Source organism: Triturus cristatus, chromosome 2_2 (genome assembly GCF_964204655.1).
Source record: "Triturus cristatus chromosome 2_2, aTriCri1.1, whole genome shotgun sequence".
NCBI classification, from domain to species: Eukaryota; Metazoa; Chordata; class Amphibia; order Caudata; family Salamandridae; genus Triturus; species Triturus cristatus.
Window position 1 is genome coordinate 836453444 of NC_140582.1, and position 20397 is coordinate 836473840.

Sequence of the window (20397 nt, forward strand, 5' to 3'; positions counted from 1 at the left end):
TTAGGACATCCGTCCTAATGCTCAAGCATTTGAAAATGATAAGCTCTCTATAGCCTCTGAAAAAATGAACTCAGTCTTCGGGTTCATAAAAACGAAAAAAATTACTTTGGGGCCTATTCACAAACTGCATTTTGTAGTACATTTAGTAGTATTACGAAAGTGCTACTAATGTACTACAAAATACTGTTCACAAACCCACATGTGGAGGTCTACACCTCTGCCTCTCCAATTTCTTTATGTCTGCAGATTTCTGCTCTGACTGCAGAGGTCGCTGCCTCCATACGCCTATATTTTATCAGTAACTGTGGATGCGACAGGGAGGGATGGCTGAAAAATGGGGAATACCTACTACTAAATGGTAGACCTTTAGAAAGGAATAAGGAAGTTCTAAGGGAGGGCTTTGGAGGGGTTTGGAGAAGGACATGCAACCATCTCCAAAAGAGTATTAGAGTTGCTATTTTTAAACTGCATTTCTAAAGTCACTACAGCCAAAAAGGACCCACATTAGTAGCAAATGTAGCCAAGCCCATACCTGCAGTGAGTCGAGCACAAGGCACAGTCACACACATCCTCCCAAAAACACTAATGGAGGCAGGGCTTTAAAATCAAATGCAACAAAAAAAGATGTTAAAATAAGGTAACTAATTTGTTTTGTTTTTAAATATAGTTGAAATGGTTTAATGTTAAAAAACTAATTAAATATAAAGTATAAATATTTTCTTAATAGTTGAATACCCTTTTTAATTTAATAATAATTTTAGCAATAAAAAATTATTCAGTGAAATCAAATACATTTTATAAATAACGTTTAGTAAATATTAATGCACACTAAATATAAACATTGTACTTTAAGTGGGTTTAAATGTAAAAAGATAGGTTAAAATAAATTTTTATTTAGTTTAATATATTTTATTATAAAAAATTAATTGTGGTTAATACTTCAAAAACATTTTAAAATTGCATTATAAATTTAAAATAAATATAAAATACATATATACAATTATTTTATATTAACATTTAACATACCAAAATGTTTACTTTTTTTCTTTAATAGACTTTTATTATTTCCCTATGTTTTTTACCATAGCGAGATCTTCACCCTAATTGCAGAGGTCTCATTAAGTGTGCAGAGTGAAAAATATGGTCACTACTGGAAGTAACTGTACAATCATATTTGACATTTTTGCAACCCCTATTTTAGGGTGGAGACTCCACACATACAAAGATAGGACAGTTCTATTTTCCTGTGTGCGGAGTCTCTTTTATGAGTGTGGAAGCTCCGCAATCAGAAGGATTCTACTCGTAAAAATAACATTATGAATAGGAAAAAATTGTAAGCTTACACAGTAGTGTAAATCAGGCCCATAAATGGTGAATAGCCAAAAGTAGTATTGTTACTTAAAAGAGTAAGAGTAACTTTCCAAGTGTAGATTTATTCACATGTCAAGTTATCTTTGTGAATAACCCTCATTCTTTCCAGGGGCAGCTCATCCATTATGGTGGAGGAGCGTCGCCCCACTGCTGGAACAAGCAGATGCATGTAAAATAAAATGATAAGAAAGCAGTTAATGAAACTGCTTTATTATCATTTTATTTTACTCCAGAGCCACCACCAAGTCTTGAGGGCGGGGCCATCAGGAGCAGGAGGAGTGGTGGGCTCAGGTCATTGCCAGTGTGCATGTAGGTCTAGTCGGCCGTCTTAGGACGGCCAAACCAACATGCGCACTTGGATATCTCCAGGCTGTTGCTTGGAGATATCTGCAGGCTGAGGAGCGCAGGCTTCCAATCCCTGCTGGAGTGTGGCACCAGCCCGCTCTACCCAATCCCTACACTTCTCTCATGCTGGAGAATACCGGCATGAGAGTAGCGTCTAGATTGGTGCAAGGGACTCTGGGAGCCTGTGTGAAAATCATCTGAAGAGGGGGAAGACGTCAGGCTGCAGGTAAGTTTTAATTTTTTTTATTCTTCCACCTCCTCCTTTCCCCACGCTGCCCCAGTGATTTCCCCAGCCAGTGGCTGCCACTGATTCTGTCCAGAAGCCCCCCTGACAGGCATCTTAAAAATGCTATGTAGTAAACCTGGACCTGGCACGCTGTACTTTTAAAATGTTTAGCAATTCTGCAACTGAGAAAGTAAACACGATATGTTCTCCAAAATAAGACTGCTATGACTAAGGCTGCAGTCTTTCTTTAATGTTTTCCTTCTAGGGAATCGTTTTTACATTGCCAATTACTAAACTTGCAGGGAGAATTTGTCTATGAAACATATTAACTGACTTACAGCACGGAGATATTAGCGCTCACATTTAGAGACCTGCAATATGATGTCAAATATAGAGGTTACAAAGTTTGGCATTCGTTTTGAAGACATTCAATTACCGAACAAGCATCACGAGCAGAAAATACCAGCACATTTGAATCAATGTTTTCTGCATTTTCCTTTGTGGAATGCACAGGCTACAGTGATATTCTTCATGCAGTATAATCAATGGGCAGGCCATATCTGACTCTACTTTATACTGGAAAAATAAGAAGCTGAAGTGCAGGCACACTTTACAGGCTATAGTTAACAATACATTACCAGTACAAACAAGTATTGGTAATGTATCGGTTTCGCCTATGTAATGAATAAAGAGCTGTTTTCATCAATCATCGTCCGGAAGAAGGACAGATAAAATGGGAGTGGAGAGGATGTGGTGCAGCGGACAGAGCTGCTGACTTGAGAGGTGGGGATCCCGGTTTGAGTCTCCGCGGCACCCCTCATCATGCAGTGATTCTAGGCATAGTACTTAGGACCTAATTACGATGTCAGGTGAACTTAAGTCCGCCCAACACTGTCTCAGTCCTGTGACCAACTGACCTCTGTTCGATGGTCCCAACCACGAATTAGGATGCGACGGAACACTGTTCGGTCGCATTCCTACATTTCCCTATGGGAGCATGCATTATGACTGTAAACCTGCCATAATACATGCTCCCATAGGCAAATGGGAGGTGCTGTTGATCCCTGCATCCCGTGGCGGGCACCTCATGGTGCCTGCCACAAGGTGCAGGGATTAATATGGGGGCATTTTAGGTGCTCCCTCGGAACACATGAGGCACTGCTGGGGGCCACCAAACACACTTTCTAACATGGTTTCCATGTCTGACAGGCCGGCATGGAAACCATGCTAGAAACTGTGCATCGTAATCCCAAGGGTGGAAAGGCCCACCCTATGGGATTCCAAGCCAGTTCTGACTGGCTGTAGGGCTTCTTGAGCCAGTCATAAGCCAGCTGGAATGACTGGCCGGTTTGGTTTCCGACCGCCAGCCCTGTAATGCAGCAGTCCTAAAGTAAACAGAGGGGCCAATCACGATGCCGCCGGAAGGCTCCGAACGTCGGTTGAAGCCTTTCCGGGCCACATCGTAATCAGCCCCTTTATCCCTGTTATATAAATATGCTGCTAGAGTAGAAGGCAAACCTTTATGAAAATATAGTTCCACTAAAGAGGATGTTAACAGTATTACGGTGGTTCAAAGGTTGGTCGCACTCTGCTCGTCACACCAGCAAGTTGCCCCAAGGAACTGTGGTAGATGTAGTGGCGACGGCGAGTACGCCTATGCCACGATGTATGTAGAAAAGTATGTGTTGCATTAGCCATCCCTGGACACGTGTTTCGAGGTAGTTGCCTCTCGTCAGCAGGGAGCAGGTCAGTGTAAAGGGGTGCCGCGTGGACTGCCAAAATGTAATTAAAACAGGTGAAGTACCTCTCATGGCGCGCAGGTGCAGGTCCAAGGCTCGTCAGCCCGTTGGCTCAAGGGAGCTGTAATAAATGATTCAAAGGTTGGTCGCACTCTGCTCGTCACACCAGCAAGTTGCCCCAAGGAACTGTGGTAGATGTAGTGGCGACGGCGAGTACGCCTATGCCACGATGTATGTAGAAAAGTATGTGTTGCATTAGCCATCCCTGGACACGTGTTTCGAGGTAGTTGCCTCTCGTCAGCAGGGAGCAGGTCAGTGTAAAGGGGTGCCGCGTGGACTGCCAAAATGTAATTAAACAGGTGAAGTACCTCTCATGGCACGCAGGTGCAGGTCCAAGGCTCGTCAGCCCGTTGGCTCAAGGGAGCCGTAATAAATGATTCAAAGGTTGGTCGCACTCTGCTCGTCACACCAGCAAGTTGCCCCAAGGAACTGTGGTAGATGTAGTGGCGACGGCGAGTACGCCTATGCCACGATGTATGTAGAAAAGTATGTGTTGCATTAGCCATCCCTGGACACGTGTTTCGAGGTAGTTGCCTCTCGTCAGCAGGGAGCAGGTCAGTGTAAAGGGGTGCCGCGTGGACTGCCAAAATGTAATTAAAACAGGTGAAGTACCTCTCATGGCGCGCAGGTGCAGGTCCAAGGCTCGTCAGCCCGTTGGCTCAAGGGAGCCGTAATAAATGATTCAAAGGTTGGTCGCACTCTGCTCGTCACACCAGCAAGTTGCCCCAAGGAACTGTGGTAGATGTAGTGGCGACGGCGAGTACGCCTATGCCAAGATGTATGTAGAAAAGTATGTGTTACATTAGCCATCCCTGGACACAAGTTTCGAGGTAGTTGCCTCGAGTCAGCAGGGAGCAGGTCAGTGTAAAGGGGTGCCGCGTGGACTGCCAAAATGTAATTAAAACAGTTGAAGTACCTCTCATGGCGCGCAGGTGCAGGTCCAAGGCTCGTCAGCCCGTTGGCTCAAGGGAGCCGTAATAAATGATTCAAAGGTCGGTCGCACTCTGCTCGTCACACCAGCAAGTTGCCCCAAGGAACTGTGGTAGATGTAGTGGCGACGGCGAGTACGCCTATGCCACGATGTATGTAGAAAAGTATGTGTTGCATTAGCCATCCCTGGACACGTGTTTCGAGGTAGTTGCCTCTCGTCAGCAGGGAGCAGGTCAGTGTAAAGGGGTGCTGCGTGGACTGCCAAAATGTAATTAAAACAGGTGAAGTACCTCTCATGGCGCGCAGGTGCAGGTCCAAGGCTCGTCAGCCCGTTGGCTCAAGGGAGCCGTAATAAATGATTCAAAGGTTGGTCGCACTCTGCTCGTCACACCAGCAAGTTGCCCCAAGGAACTGTGGTAGATGTAGTGGCGACGGCGAGTACGCCTATGCCAAGATGTATGTAGAAAAGTATGTGTTACATTAGCCATCCCTGGACACGTGTTTCGAGGTAGTTGCCTCTCGTCAGCAGGGAGCAGGTCAGTGTGAAGGGGTGCCGCGTGGACTGCCAAAATGTAATTAAAACAGTTGAAGTACCTCTCATGGCGCGCAGGTGCAGGTCCAAGGCTCGTCAGCCTGTTGGCTCAAGGGAGCCGTAATAAATGATTCAAAGGTTGGTCGCACTCTGCTCGTCACACCAGCAAGTTGCCCCAAGGAACTGTGGTAGATGTAGTGGCGACGGCGAGTACGCCTATGCCACGATGTATGTAGAAAAGTATGTGTTGCTTTAGCCATCCCTGGACACGTGTTTCGAGGTAGTTGCCTCTCGTCAGCAGGGAGCAGGTCAGTGTAAAGGGGTGCCGCGTGGACTGCCAAAATGCAATTAAAACAGGTGAAGTACCTCTCATGGCGCGCAGGTGCAGGTCCAAGGCTCGTCAGCCCGTTGGCTCAAGGGAGCCGTAATAAATGATTCAAAGGTTGGTCGCACTCTGCTCCTCACACCAGCAAGTTGCCCCAAGGAACTGTAGTAGATGTAGTGGCGACGGCGAGTACGCCTATGCCACGATGTATGTAGAAAAGTATGTGTTGCATTAGCCATCCCTGGACACGTGTTTCGAGGTAGTTGCCTCTCGTCAGCAGGGAGCAGGTCAGTGTAAAGGGGTGCCGCGTGGACTGCCAAAATGTAATTAAAACAGGTGAAGTACCTCTCATGACGCGCAGGTGCAGGTCCAAGGCTCGTCAGCGCGTTGGCTCAAGGGAGCTGTAATAAATGATTCAAAGGTTGGTCGCACTCTGCTCGTTACACCAGCAAGTTGCCCCAAGGAACTGTGGTAGATGTAGTGGCGACGGCGAGTACGCCTATGCCACGATGTATGTAGAAAAGTATGTGTTGCATTAGCCATCCCTGGACACGTGTTTCGAGGTAGTTGCCTCTCGTCAGCAGGGAGCAGGTCAGTGTAAAGGGGTGCCGCGTGGACTGCCAAAATGTAATTAAAACAGGTGAAGTACCTCTCATGGCGAGCAGGTGCAGGTCCAAGGCTCGTCAGCCCGTTGGCTCAAGGGAGCCGTAATAAATGATTCAAAGGTTGGTCGCACTCTGCTCGTCACACCAGCAAGTTGCCCCAAGGAACTGTGGTAGATGTAATGGCGACGGCGAGTACGCCTATGCCACGATGTATGTATTACGGTGGGGGATAAGAAAATAAGAGAGGAACAAGCATTGGTAAATGCAGGAAAATATGCTAAAGCCAATAAAAATGGAAGAAAGGTAAGTGGCATGCACAAGAACCAATGACAGAAAAGAGTGGGATGTAAGTCCCTTTCAAGTTTATATTAAAAACAATAAATTTCCAAGCACAGCGCAAGTGCTTTACAGGAGAAACCGTAAAAGGAAACAGAAGGTGGATGGTCCTTTGGGGGTTCCTAATATCCTTTTTATCAAAGAGAGGTTTTTTTTCTGAGAGGATCAGATATGTGTGTGGAAGAAAAAATAGTTTTGTTATCTTCATCATGCTTCTGGAGCCACCCAATGAAAAGAAACAATGCAGCTCCCGTTTCAAAGTCCTGTTCACTAACAATCACAAGGACAAGCGTTTTAAAATGTTTTGTTTTTCGATGGAGGGGGTTGGAGGTTCGACATCTATCCGTACCTTGTGGATCGGCAAGAAAGGGTGATGACAGTGAGGCATTTCTCACTGACTGTAATGGTATTTATATTGCGTCTCATAATCCTGCCAAGCAAGTGAGGCAAAACTGTAGTTTTGAACACATTAGTTGCCCTCTCCCCCTACAACTGATGTTCTGTCATGTTCAATTTCAGCCAAACAGGAGTCAGTTACAGGCTGCATCCTTGTGAGCATGGCTATATACAAACTTACTTAAATGCCCTGGAGCCTTGAGAGAAAATTGGTCCCACTGCTACAGCTTCTGCCTTATGTTCAGCCAGCCTGCAGCAATAAATCATAAACTAAGTAGTAGAAAGCATTATGGGTGCTGTACTGGAATGGATCATTCAATGCACTACATGGCCGAGTGTGGGTGTGCTACTTCCCTGTGCTTCTCATGTCAGCACAGAGGAAGCATTATTCATTTGCTTGAAACATGCCTGCACACAAGCCGCCATCTTAGCTTTACCAATGCTGTCCCGCTTGCTAACGCGCTGTGCTTTCGATCTACCTTCTGCTGATAGCGTGGATTACCTTCCTATCTGTCACAGTAAGGTACTCTTTTGTCTTTCGTGTAGCAGAATATCTTCCCTCTCTCTCCTTCTGGGCATCATATAGTGTGGCTTTCAATTCTCCTCCTTCCTGGCAATGGGGATTGTCACCAAACAATAAGAATTGACCCTGCTTTCTTTATAGCGTCCATTGAACACTAATCCATGTCTTTAGATGTTGATCCTACCTCTCAGAACATTCCTAGGATATCTATTGGCATTTACACTTTTTCATGACACTCGCCTCCTATCTCCAAATACTCATTATGTCATGACATGCAAGCTCTGCCTCATGACACTCACCTACTCCCTTACAATAATTGCAGCGATTTGCCTTCACTTGCTCATTCTCATTATCAGCTCTTTAATGCAAGACAATCTTCCATGTCCCAGGATAAGCACTTCATATCTCAGAGTTTCATAATGCTTATCTCTTGTATTGTCACACTTTCTATCTTATTTCAGTCAAACAGTCCCAAACGCCTTCCTCTGACGATGCTGCTTTGTCAACTTGTTTATCCCATCTCAAACAACTCACCCCTATCTTTCAGCACTAGAACCCCATCTCATAGTTCTTGCCATACCAAAACACTTGCTGTGTGTATCACGGAACTCACCTCCTGTTTCATGACAATATCTTTTCATAGACTTCAATCATTATTTCATACCACTTTCCCATCTCAAATCCTTTGCAATATAGCTAATGGCATTCACTCGTGTCTCACTACACTCATCCTGTGTGTTGCAGCTCTCATCCTTTAGATCCAAGCTCTCACCTCACGCCTTTCTACAGGTCCCCACTATTGTGCAACAATTGTAGACCATTGATGCTTCAACCATGTCCATCAGAACCCCTAACTCATTTATCCTTCTGTGTTTTTGCTGCTTGGTCCATCCTCTGGTATGCATACCAGAGGATCTGGAGGCAGGTCGGCCCACAACGAAATGGATTTCGAACTTGATTTATGAATACGTGCTGCCTGACAAGCTTCCAGACGGGGGTGCTTGACCATAGGGTTCCTGCAGTGCGACCCTCAAATGCCAGATACCCTGTAAGATTTTGGTTCGTTTTGGAGATGATAAAATGAAAGAGCAGATCTTATCCCAGGGAATTAAGAAAAAGACTTTAGATACATCAGAGACACTTTTCTTCCGAATATTTCCAGGAATGTCAATCCTGGCAGCGAGGCGACAAAGGGATTTCATGGGGCTGATCGACGATTTTAAATGACTAGGAGCCCTGGCGGGCATCATCCAACAGTCCAAACTCAAAGTGTTAAGCAATGGTCGGACTCACATATTTCAATCAGTTGATTAGGCAAAGGACTTTATGGATCTACCAAGGAAAGAGGGCGGCCGCAGAGGTAGCAAGCGTGGTAGATAAAGATGGGGGGAGGGAGAGGAGGGAAAAGGAGGGAAGGCATGTTCTCTTCATGTTCCCCTTTTTTTTCGACTCTTTCCTCCCCAGTAGAGCAACACGCACGGAGTACTTTGCAAGTCAAAAATCCAAGCCATCTTGAAGCTACTGTCTGAGAAGGGCTAAGAGAGTACCATACCAATGGACTCACATAGGCAGAGGGGGGTGGGGGAGGGACAAAGGGGGGGGGGTAAAACAGGGGAGAGATCCCGAGACAGGCAAGGCTCTACAAAGGGTAGAGAGGAAGGGGAGAGGCACTGGGGTGATGTAGGAGGGGAAGGGGAAAAACTGTGGAAAAAAACTCGATGTTTTGAGCCACTGTGTTTTCCAATAAAAAAAGATGCAGCTGGAATAATGGTTATCACATATATAAAGCAATAATAAAGTGGGATTTAATGAGTGTTACTAGGAGAACATGGCAAATAGAAATTTAAGGATTATATGTTGTAATGCCAATGGTTTAAATACCAAGGTTAAGGTTGGAGCGATGCTGGCCTGATTTAAATCATTACAGGCAAATATTATCTTTGTTCAAGAGCCGCACCTAAAGAATAAAGCTGTTTTATCTAACAATTTGGGGTCTTTTCAACATGTGGTATATGCATCCGCAAACATTGCTTTGAAGGAAGTTGCAATTTTAATTACCAGAGAATTACCCTGCGAAATAGTAAAGGTACGTGATGGGACTGGGCACAGATTAGGGTGGCGAATCAATTGATCAATCTAGTGAGTTATAATGGCCCTATAGAAGATTCTTTGCGGGTATGGACATATCTATATTGCGAAAGGGAAACAGGGTGAATTAATAATAAGGGGAACAGGGTGAATTAATAATAAGGGGCGATTTTAATGTGTGCCTGACATTGCACTGGAAGCATTCTTCCAGAATTCAGAATAAGCCAAGAACGGTTACGTTTTTAAATCACTTAATGAAGAAATTTGCTTTGATTGATTCATGGTGTAGTACCCACCCTAAAGAGAGGCTCTATACATTTCAAGGTTTAACTCTTCATCACGTATAGATTTCTTTTTAGCTTCTCATTCACTCCGCAGAATGCAATTGGAAATTATCTCTAACCCATTTTCTGATCACTCTGTGGTTATTGAGTTTTCCAGTAGCGGATCCGGGCTTAGAAAATGAAGATCAAATGCGCCAAGCATTGAGTCTGTTCCTGCAACGAAATCTGGAAACAGTGACGGAGTTTCCAGTATGGTGGTCTTTTTTAAGGGGCTAAGAAACAACCTTTTTGATAGGACTGAATGGGTGGAAAGGCAAAGGATTTAGCAATTTGAAACAGGCTTTATTCAGGGCATAGCAGATTTCATAGCCGTCCCTTCAAGGCAAACCAAGCTTCTATCAGCACAGGCACGGAACCAGTTGAAGGATTATTTCTGGTCTAGAGAGATTGTAAACCGCAATACAATCTTACAACAAAGGTACGGAGAAAACACACACTTTCGGAAATACCTGGCTTGGGAGGTTAAGCGGAGGTCAAATATTAATTGTCTGATCCCAATCAAGTCAGTATCATAACCCAACCACAAGGGATAGCAGAGGTATTCCTTCATCACTATGAAAATATATATTCAGACTCATATGACACATCCCCACATCGCCACAAGCAGCGATTACCTGGTTAGAAGAGTCAAATATACCGACCCTAGCACGAGAGCAGGCAGAAGCACTTCTTCCTCAAATTACCCTAGAAGAGGTTACGCAGGCAGTTAACCGTGCCCAGAACACAAAAGGCTGTGGTAATAACGGGATCCCGGTTGAAGTTTACAAACTATTTGCTCCCCAACTGAACAAATTCTTTGTGTGATTATTCAACAGCATTATGAAGAGAGCAGTGATTCCAACCTCCTGCACTGAAGCAGTTATTCTTAGCTTCATTAAAAAAGGGTAAATTAGAACAGGATGTAAATTCATATCGTCCAATTAGCTTCTTAAATCACTTCAAATCCTTTACAAAGATTTTGGCAAATTGTTTAGCTTCAGCTGCACCGACAATTATCCATGGGGACCAAAATGACTTTATTTTGGACAGACAGATGGCAGATAGCGCACACTATTTAACACAGGCAATAGATTGCTACTCTAGTCAGAACATCAAAGCAGCAGTGATAATGCTGGCCGCGGAGAAAGCATTCGACCGCGGCCAGTGGAATGTCCTGTTAGTAATTCTGGAAAGATTTGCTTTCCCAGCCGCAATTTTTTGATTGTGAAAAATGTATACACAGGAGCAAAGGCTAGTGTAATTATCAATGGTAAAACATCAGGAAATATCATTATAAAGTGTGGTACGTGCCAGGGTTGTGCTTTTTCACCAATCCTTTTTGTGCTGTTCATTGAACCACATGCCTGTACCATACGCCAGGACCCCAATATTAGGGATCCTTTACTCGAGGTCTCGAAATTTAAGGGGTTTGCAAACAATATGGTTCTGTATTTAAAGGCGGACAAGGTTAATGTTTTGAATGCAATGAAAAAATAGTTGAATTCTCTAAATTGGGAGGGTATAAGATAAACCACGCAAAATCTGAAGCTCTCCTTTTTAATTGTGCGGAAGATGTTTTCCCTTTTACTATGCAATTGCATTATTCTTCGGGTAGGCCCATAAGATATTTAGGGATTTATGTTACTGTCAATACAGGGGACTTTTTTGAGGTAAACTATACATCTACCCTAGACAAGATTTGCAGGCTGTTGGGCAGATGGCAGAATGCTTCTATGATAATCATCGGACAAGTGGCTTTGGTTAAGTATTTTACCATTGCTATTATTTGTGTTTGCCAACATTCTGATCAAAGTTCCTCAGTCTTGTTTTAGGTCAATTGATTGGCCATCCTATATTTTATTTGGCAGGGCCAAAATGACATATTAAAACTGGGGGCAGTTCGGATGGAATATAAGTAGGGTTCCCAGTTTTATGGTATTTATTGTTTCGACATTTTTGTCTCTATTTATCCATTTTTATTTTTTGCTCATTTTTTCTGTATTTATCTATTTTTAATTTGTGTTTCCTGTATAAATGAAGCTGCAATGAGTATTTTCCCACATTTATTTAACTGATAAATGTATACTTGCATTTGAATACCCAAAAGGTTTCAGCAGTAGCAGTGCAGTAGGATTATATGAAAACATTTGCATTATAGAATAGAATAAATAACTGTAGATCTGCACTTAATTAAGCTTAGTTAGGAAATCTCTTGTCTTTTTCATCTCCCCTACCTCGCAATCTGTAAACCTAGTGACCTGGCACTCATGATTGACACTCATGATTGACAGCAGCAAAATAACATCCATAAAGGCCTATTTTCCATATTTTTCTGTATTTAAAAATAAATACTTACCTGAAAATGAATAGTTTTCTGTATCTATTTATCTGTAAAAATCAGTAAAAACAGAAAACTGAGAGGCCGAAATATAAGCACGGAGGGCTGGCATTGTTGAATATAAAGTGTTATTATCAGGCAGCACTTATTGGTTAGTGAGGTCTACTTCCAATGTTTCTACTGATGCTAGTTATTTTCTAGAACAAATGGTACATTTCTCAGATATTGGTCTCCCTCCTTTCCTACGAATGCCAAGATTTTTGAAAAAGTAATGGCATAAGACACCACGCATCATTGTAGAGAGATTCAACAGGATATGGGAAGCTGGGAAATACAATGGCTACATCTGCTGTTGAAAATAGTTGAGTGTAGGTTAATAGGATTGCAGCTATCCACCGCTACATGTAGTAAGTGGTGTAGGATGGGGTATAGGGGGATTCCCGATTTTTATTACAACAATGAGTTTATGACCTGGCATTGATTGTCTAATCTGAACCCTAATATTAGTACCTCGCTTATTTTGTTTCGTTTTAAATACATTTTTTGGCGAGGGCTCCACAGCAGAGGTGGGGGCCTCTATAGAATCCCTTTAGTACGGCCTATTTTTTGGTCCAAAGTAGTGGGTATAGGAAATTGGTATAGCTTGTTGCATACGAATGGCAAGGATACTATGGTATTAGAGATACTACAATTGATGTAGTCCTCTACCGGGTTTAAAGTGGATATTGCACAATGGAAGTGTTTCAATCTTATTAGCTCCAAGGCAGTGCGAGCCGCTAACTCAAGAAGAATTTCATTTTATAGCAAATGGCTGCTGTATGATACTCCAGCTAAGATGAATACATTTTACTTGCAGTTATGTAAGGGAATTCGGCAACATATCCTCTCAGAAATCAGTTCAAAATTTGTGGTCGATGCACGTGGATCCCTGTTTGGGCTAGTAGTTCCATGAAGGAAACCTGTCTTTTAGAGCAACAGCTAATTTTTATCTCCATGCTGGTGGCCAGATCACTGACCCTAGTCAATTGGAAACCTGATAAGGTCCCCGTCTTCCCATTGGATGAATAAGATGCATAAAGTATACGCATACGAATTCCTGTACGTAAAACATACAGGGTTTTTGGAAAAAAATGTTAAAATTTGGAAAAATTGGGAGGAGACAATATGAATTTTGCACTGGGAAAAATGACATGGGGCCAATGAAAGAATGTGGAGAGGGTAGATGGAAATATTCTGGGATGATTTGTTTCGTATTGAATATATACGATATGCTTTGTTGATCTTTTAACTCTGTATACAATTTCTGAATATTTCTATATTTATTGGACCATGCTGCATCGATTTAAATAAAAGAAATGAAAAACTTGGACTCCGCCTCTTGTGTATCTGTATCTATTCCTCCCATGTCCGATGTAGGAAGAAAAACTCTAAACTTCTACGTTTCCTAAAATGTCAACCATTGGTATTTAATTTTAACTGCTTGAACCACCCCTGGCCAGCAACTGGTGTGTAAAATTTTTGAGACAGCGACAATGCCATTTTCGAGTGGAAAAACCACCGTCGTTTTTCTTTTTTTGATAAATGCAGAACTAAAAAAAAAATGTAAGGCATGAGTTGGTTCTCTGCGGCAAAAAGGAAAGCATGTGTAGCTGCTGACAGCTTCTACGGTTTTTATAGACTCGTGGTTAAAAAAAAGACACAACGGTAATTTATGATACAATTAAAGCTACATTTCCCCTATTAGTAATGCTACTTTTCCAACTACATTACGACTTGCACCCGTAAATTATTTAAGGTAAATTCAAGAATCTAAATCCCCCTTAATAAATAATTTACAGCACAAATGTTTCCTATTGAACGCTTTTGTGGTCACATTATGCGTCTTTGTCTAAGTGAATGAAGCCACGTCAAATTCAGCGCAGCCACATCCAAAGGGAGAAATAATGCACGAGCTGCCCGCCCTAATATAGGATTCCTCGAATAATGAGGCCCAGCTCTGCATACTGCATTAATTTCCTTTTAAGTTTTGCATTTTGCCTCATTTGATGAATAGGTGTATTATTATGATATAACTTTAGCTTGAAATACTACAAATGTTTTGAGTTTGCTATAGACAACTGCTGTATATGCCATTATTGTAAGGCCCAGGCATGTTAGTCATGGTGGGTTCTTAGAGCCTCACTACCCATAGAGACACAGTAATGTATTACATAGAGAAATAAAGGGTATCTGACCATTCAGGTAAGTAAATAACTACTTTCTGTGTGGTAAAATTCGGTGGAGGGTGACTATGTAGTAGCATGGATCTATAGCGCCTCTATCAAGATGTATGCCCCAAATTGTCATTTTAACACAGCTGCAAGTCAGGAATAAAGCATAAGTCATCAATTTCGAAAGATTATGCTATATCCTTTGCGCTGCAGGAAGGACATTTTTCATAGTATATAATTCTAGGCTAAGACTGCTTATATATTGTCCCTCCACAGATACCCGGGTTTATCTCCTTTCACTGGTCAAGCGCATGTTATCTTAACATGGATGGATTTCACTTTCTCTTCCTGCAGTTCAGCTTATGAACAGACCAGAAAACCTTTGCCAGTATTGACCCGCACATAACAGTAATTTTCCCTTTGACAATTTGGTTAATAAATACATAATTATTTGAAAAAAAAGGATTCTAAATGAAGCAAGGAATTTTGACAAGATGTGGGAGCCATTGAAAACTGCGTATTGTGGGACAGATTTACAAGCCCCTTGCGACACATTTACGCCGCCGTTGCGTCACTTCTGTGACACGGCGGTGGTGTAAACCATGCAACATGTTGCACCTTATTTACAACGTGACGCATCTAGGGAGATGCGTCATGTTGTAAAGCCCTGCGCCACATTAAACCTGCGTCAGGTTTAATGTATGCAGGGTGGGCGTTCCGTCGGAAAAAGCCTCGGAAAAGTGACGCAGTGAAATCTACAAGATTTCACTGAGTCACATTCCCGACGCCGCTGCGTCAAAACCCTGCACCTGCTTGAAGCAGGCGTAAGGCTTGGCGCAGCATGTTAGGTATGGGCAGCCCCTGAGCATTGCTGGAGTTGCTTCACCCTTGTGACACGACTCCAGCAATGCGCCGCCCTTACGCCATCAGATGCGTCACGCATCTGTTTATCCTTGTGTCACGATGCGCCGCATTGTAAATGCGGCACACCTGTGGTGGCGCAAGGGTAAACTTGCGTGATGCATCTTACCTGGCGCATCCCTGCTGATATGCAGGGATGCGCCAGTCCTCATAAATCTGCCCCTGTGTTTTTAAGATCCTGTGGGGCAGGAAGGCTTTTTGAAAAATGTTTCACTTATTTTTCCTGCCAGGTGACAGAGTGCATGTGAAACTCCGGGTGGACTGTTTCTTATGTCTATCATACACCTACCACTGACTGCATCAATATAATAGCAGACACTAGTCAGTTCATTATGCATGTTCTCTGGAGAATTAGGGCAACATTCACAAACTGAGTTTTGGTGCACGTAAAGTAGCACACCAGTAGTACTACTTTTCATACTCCATATGCAATCCACAAACTTCCGGCCGGACATCTTCCCCTCCGCCGAGCCTATCATTTCTGTACAGCGATCTCTGCCATGTGTGCCGCAATCACTGTGTATGTAGGTAAATCTTTTCATAGTAATTTCTAATTAAAGAAGGTAAATGTTTTTGTAGTAAATGTGAGAAGGACCAGAGGAAGTGGCTGAAAAATGGTGAATTCTTACTGCAAAATGGGATGCGTTAAGAGAAACCGAAAGAAATTATATAGGGACATGCTTGTGCAAACAATCACTGGCAATGCCAATAGGTCTGGCTTTAAAGGAATGTTTGCTGTTAATGTGAAGCATTACAAGTAAATGGCATGATGATGAATATTTATTTGTATTGAAGCAAAGAACTGTAGAGTAACATTGGTTTAGGTTAAAAGGTCATGTGACTGTTGCAATGCCAATCAAGACCTAAACATCCATGTAGGTTAACAACTGTCTTCCTCCCATCTTTGCTGCTGCCAGAGAATAACACCTCCTGTGCTCCTGAAAGTTCAAACTCACGTGGCCGGATAAACAAAATAAAATGATCACAGCTGTTGGAAGGCAATTACTGTTTTTTGAGGAAGCAAACGACTTCTGCTCAATCAAAACATGCATTCCTGGGGGGCGTCGCTTGATGCCAAGTGAAGATAGCCGCTCACTGAGGGAGCTCTGCAGCGGCTCAGCCAGGGTGTCGACTTTTAATGCAGACGTCGAAGGCATTGCTGTACAACAATGGAGTCCTTCAAGATGTGAAGGACTCCGGGCACCTTTTCCGCTCTTTTTAATTGCTGGGACGCGTTTTTCTTGTTGGCTGGGGCTGGAGCCTTTTTCCCTCACAGGACTGGTGCCCACCAGTTTGTTTTTATGTTATCATCGAATACAGGCTGCAGCCCTGACAGACCGAGGACTTGATCACTTCTCACACACTCTGCTTCTATCACAGCAATGAGTGGATCATTACTTGACCCTAGAGGCACTACTTGAAGTTTTCAGTCGATTTGTGTTTCAATGAGACCTCGATGCCTGGCCTTAGGTATGTGTTGTGAAGAGGCTTGAATTGCAGGCTGGTGTTTACCGGTCACAATTGTATTTTTTAAGTGTTGCCATTTTGCAGTACTCTAGTACTTGCAGTACTCTAGGAGCATTGTGTTGCAAAACCTGATGCATGTGTGTATATTTTTATCAATGCTGGCCAAGACGCTTTGAAATAAACTAAGCTTATCCAACAATGATGAACAAAGTGGTCCTTGGTGGCTGAAACAAGAATTTATGAACTCTGCAACATTTACAATATTAGTGAAGCGCAAAGATGGGAAAGTCTAATACATTGTTGAAAGGGATACTTCCAAACAATCATGGAGTGTTCAAGAGAATGCACAGAGCTGAGGTGAGCACGGCGTATGACAGAAAGATACATCACAATAATTTTAAGTCAGCAGACAGAGAAAACAGAAATTAGATTTTTGAAAGTTAACAATTTGCTGTGGCCGGTGCATTTACCCTTAAAGGAATTGTGACCACCGTTTTGTTTCTAGGTTGCTCCACAGCATGGTGGGAATGGAACACAAATGACCTTATTTTAGCCCTAAAAATGCAATCTATTATTCATTGGGCCAGTTCATTTTTAATTTAAAAGAGGTCTTTCCTCATACTTCAACAGCAATTTCTTTTGGCTGCTAACAAAGGCATATTATTTTTTCAATTGCATTTCCACATATTTTGATCTCTTTAAACCATGGTGACTGTGCTTTCATATCAACATTTCAAACTTTTTTGTCGCTGTACTTTCACCATTATCAAAATCCTGCCCAGAATTTTAAGGGGAGAACGAAATCTACATGGCGTGTTGCTGGTACTTTCTTACCATTTTCCTCTTCGGCATACCACAACCCCTTCACTACACTTTGAGCAAACATGGAAAGCTCTGAATGCAACACAACCCTCTTCCACATGGGAACATCAGCAGCGTCATCCAATATTCCGCTTTCCACCAATAAACTTACTGTGAAATTGACCACTTCATCTACATTCTCTTCCGGTAAATGTGTCAAAAAAGATCCTCCTTCACCCTCTACATCTATTCTGCCAAATGCTATGGAAGTTGTTCTTGAAGAAATACGTGGTCTTCGGCCCTACATGGCAGAAACTAACAAATCGTTTCAAGTCTTTGATGACAAGTGGTCTACTATGGAAAATGAGGTCATACAGATCAAGCAACAAATGGACTCCATTCAGGTTGTGGTGAACCAAGTCCCTTCTATAAAATCAGAAATGATATTACTCAAAAAGCAAGTGGAAAATCTTGAAAACAGTAACAGGCATAATAATTTGTGCATATATGGTTTGGCGGGAGTATTGGAAGGCTCAGACCCCATTTCATTCTTTAAATTATTCCTTCCATGAGGTCTTTATATTTCTAGTTCCCCTGGCTTGAACAATCAAAGGCACATCGTTTGGGCCATAGTACAAATATGGCGACGCCTTCAGTCAAACCCAGAGGTGTCATTATATACTTTTTGGAATATAGAAGGTTTTGCAAGCAGCCAATCTCAAAGGTCGTATCTCTTGGCAAGTCTCTACTCTCTTCTTCGCTCAAGACTATACTAAGGAAACAGCGGATAGAAGAATAGAAGAACAACATTTCTGGATAGGAGGCCAGCACTTCGTAATCTAAATGCCAGATGTGGCCTCTTCCATCCATGTCTTTTCAAAGTTACTTATAAAAATAGAACCATGAACTACGAGGATCCTGCTTTCTGGACCAGTGCAGAGAAGAAGACATGGACGTATCCAGGCTTTCTAGTGTTTGAATTAGTAATGTTAATTATTGAATATGCTTTGTGTCCCAGCGATTGTTGCTAGTTCTCTTTCAGTTTTAATGTTGGCTTCCTTAGGTGACATTTACCTTTCATGTTTTTTCACTTTTTGTTATGTGCAGTTTCTTTCATACATGGTCTCTGTTATTCCCGGTCTGCTTTGGATGGTGCCCTCCATCCCCGGTCCGCCCTGAGTTGCCTAGTTAGTTGTGTCACCTTCCATATGTGGCTTTTCTCCACCCTGATCTTGTTCATGTTTTTCGTATTCGGTTTATTTGGTTTTCAGAATTTATGATTCATTTATTTCCGCGTTGTACATGTTTCTCCTTCCTTGTTTCAACTTTTTTGTCTTTTTTCAGATACTCTTTTTCTTTCACTAGAGATTTTTCCTTTTCCCTGTCCTTTCTTTTCTTTCTCCCCTTCTCCCCTTCATTTGTACTTCTACTCTCATTTGTAATTTCTTTCCATTACATAACTACTTATTTCTCATTCCTTGCTGTTCAATTTTGCTGGTACAGCTCTGCAAATCCTAAGTCAAGTATCATTACTTACATATGTTGTTACTTTTAGCTATTATAATTACTGCCATTTAATGCTTATGTCATTTCAATTGTCATAAATGTCTCTAAAGGTTATTTCATGGAAGGTTAAGGGTTTGGGTTCCCCTATAAAACGTCCAAGGGTTCTAACTAACTTATCTAATTTAAAATGTGATATAGCCTTACAACAGGAAATCCATGTTTTAGATAAGGAGATTTCTAAACTTAAAAGACAATGGGTTGGTCATGTTTTTGCCTCTCCAGGTACGGGGAATCGTAATGGAGTAGTGATTTTATGTCACAAGTGTCTTGACTTACAGATTCTAATGCAAGATGCTGATGATGTGGGTAGGTGGGTTTCTGTTTCATTGATAGTTAACAATATTCCCTTGACTCTTTTTAATCTTTAGGCACGTACTGCCCAAGACGCTACTTTCTGGCCTACAATATTATCTAAATTGATGTCTTTTCAAGATGAATATTTATTAGTTGGTGGGGATTGTATTATGGTTATGGACCCTATTATTGACTGTAATTCTAAGTCTAAATTTATTTCCTCTCCTATGCAATCGCAGTTTTTATCTACTATTCAACAACGGTCACTAGTGGACGCTTGGAAATTATGTAATCCTACACTTTTATAATACACTTTCTTTTCCCCTGTACACTCATCTCAATCTGGTATAGATTATCTGTTTATTTCTAAAGCACTCGCACAACATATTACCCACTCTGATATTGGTTCTATATTAATTTCTGATCATGCTCCTGTTACTTTAGATTTAGATCTTTTTCCACCTACCCAAGGTACAATAATTCTTTTCTTTTAGACTCCAACTTTACCCAGCAGTTTGATGTTTTTACCACCACTTTCTTTCTTGAAAATGAAAATCCATCCATGTCTCCACAGATCATTTGGAATGCATTTAAAGCAGCCTCCAGAGAATTTAATATTTCTTTTGTATATCAGAGAAAGAAATCTTCCATGCATAATTTACAATCACTTACGGCACGTATTAAACAATTAGAACATTCCTTTTTTCACACAAATTCTAAATCCTGTCTAGATGAACTTGTCAAATCCAAATTCAAACTTAATAAAATATCTACAGAAAATGCTAATTCATTTTTACGCTAATCTTTGGCTACATACAATGGAGGTCAAAATAAGGCAGGGAAACCTTTAGCTAATTATCTTAAATTTATTCTTACTTGTACTAAACGCATGGTTCATAAAAATGAAGAAAACGTATCAGAATTGACTCATTTTTTGCAATCTCTTCACACTCCTGAATCCTGTGTACTTCAGGGAGAGATACATCAGTACTTATCTTCTA